We start from the raw sequence: 2,227 nt of genomic DNA on the forward strand, positions 1-2,227 counted from the left end.
GTACATTTAATATTAAGTGATTGAAACGTGTGCTATATGTAGTATAAACTACCACGTATAAAATTTTAAAGCGTCTTGTAACGATGGATCATTCGTTTTATTGACGTTTAACCAGAGCTAGTCGCAAAATATTGCGTAGTGTGCAAAAGCAGCGTGATGCGGTTTACAGCCGCTTAGCGAGCTTATGCATTGTGTGAGAGCACTGCCATGTATATCTGCTCGGAATCGTCAGATGCCTGAGCGAATGACGAAGTTCATTATGAAAACAACGTTATTTTTGTATATTATACCTAAACGCATAGTTCAATCAATTCTTTGGGAGCTAGGCGTACGTTAGTGTTTCAAAACCGATTGTAGAAAACGCTTGCGTTATTATTCAATATACTCTGCACATTTTACTCAAATTGTGCGAATTTGAACATTCGCTTAACTGCGTTGTTTTAAGAAAATGAAAGTTTAGCGAAAGCAGATTTTTCAATATCCCACACAATGAAATATTCATATTTCAATTTTGAAACGAGATTTCGTATCTCGACCGAAAAGAGAATGCTTTACGGTGTATTAATTTTAACCATTTTGAACATACTAGTTTCAGAATCGCCCGTGTTATCTTAAACGATTTTGTGGAAATTACGGTCGTAATATGTATAAATATATATAAAATCAATCTGAACGGTGGATCACTTGGCTCGTGGGTCGATGAAGAACGCAGCTAATTGCGCGTCGACATGTGAACTGCAGGATACATGAACATTGACATTTCGAACGTATATTGCGGTCCTCGGATACTGTTCCCGGACCACCTCTGGCTGAGGGTCGAATAACATTACCAAACTGCCGCTTGCTTTAAACGGCTTTCCGTCGAATGATAAAGTTTTTCGTATATGCGTGCTCTTAAATGATTCACTCAACGTGTGAGCCAGTGCACTTTGCAACATCGGACCTTACCGTTCGTTGACGTTTTGTGGGAATACGGCGGGTTGTGTATTTTAGAGATTTCATATTGTTGCGACCCTCCTGATAACCGGAAACCCGAACTCATCGTAATCCGGTTTTGTTTCAGCAAATTTGGACGATTCAAAGGTTTCTGGTCGATTTTGTGTGCGCTTTCTTACTAACGTTTGCGAGCAGATGAGATCACCCGCTGAATTTAAGCATATTACTAAGCAGTGGATGAGAAACTAACTAGGATTTTCCCAGTAACGGCGAGCGAACAGGAAAGGGCTCAGCACTAAATCCCGCATCGGAAACGGACGCTTGGAAATGTAGTGTTAGGGAGAATCCGATTATCTCGGTGCGTTGCGGCAAGTTTAAGTCCATCTTAAATGGAGCCATTTACACATAACGGCTGCCAGGCTCGTAGCGACTGTTGCGCGTGTCGAGAGGGTCTCTCCTCAGAGTCGAGTTGCTTGAGAGTGCAGCTCTAAGTGAGTGTTGAACTCCATCTAAGGCTAAATACGACCACGAGACCGATAGCGAAGAAGTACCGTGAGGGAAAGTTGAAAACAACTTTGAAGAGAGAGTTCAAAAGTACGTGAAATCGTTAAGGTGTAAACCTGAGAAACCCGAAAGATCGAAACGAATGATTTAATGTTCTCGTTGTTTTCCATTTATTGGCGTCCGGTTGACCGGGAATCGTCGAGTTAGCTGCGGTGTCTTCGGACGGATTCTATTACCGGTCAGCGATGCTATTGCTCTGGGTACTTTCAGGACCCGTTGGAGAGATTTACATGACGTCGATGTTGATATGCTTCTTGAGTGGACTGTAATTTTTATAATCGACTAAATGTGAAATTCCCACGATAATTGTTTTAGAAAATGAAAATCCTGTTATATTCATTTTAAATTTATTTAATTCTACTTTACAAATACGTCCTTCTTCTTTGACTGCTAATAATAGACTAAATATTTATTTGAATTTCAGGCCCGACGGAATACATTTTATTGACTTATTTTATAACCTAGTTATATGAGCCGTCGAGCCTGGGCAGGATCGTTCCCTATTTACGGGATTAACACAATTTCTCCTGACCGTTATATGAAATGATGTTTTATTATTTTACGGCGACGGTTACACCAGATGTTTTAGTTTAAAAAATCATCCATCCTCCGCCGCCTTAATTATTCACTTATAATTAAGATCAGTAATCAATATAAGAAATTTAAGCAATGCTATGTATATGTAGATCCTAATTATAATTACAAAGTAATTGTATATATGACATAT

General features: G+C 39.4%; 1 non-coding gene across 1 annotated transcript; it reads left to right on the plus strand.

Moving 5' to 3' along the window:
- Positions 1–664: 664 nt before the first annotated feature.
- Positions 665–819, plus strand: LOC113379016. Its single transcript, XR_003367325.1, has one exon. It is a non-coding gene; the product is annotated as a 5.8S ribosomal RNA (ribosomal RNA).
- The last annotated feature ends 1,408 nt before the right edge of the window (positions 820–2,227 follow it).

This window comes from Ctenocephalides felis, unplaced genomic scaffold (genome assembly GCF_003426905.1).
Source record: "Ctenocephalides felis isolate EL2017-DRISC unplaced genomic scaffold, ASM342690v1 CF-g0.4_SCAFFOLD_01886, whole genome shotgun sequence".
Taxonomy (NCBI): Eukaryota; Metazoa; Arthropoda; class Insecta; order Siphonaptera; family Pulicidae; genus Ctenocephalides; species Ctenocephalides felis.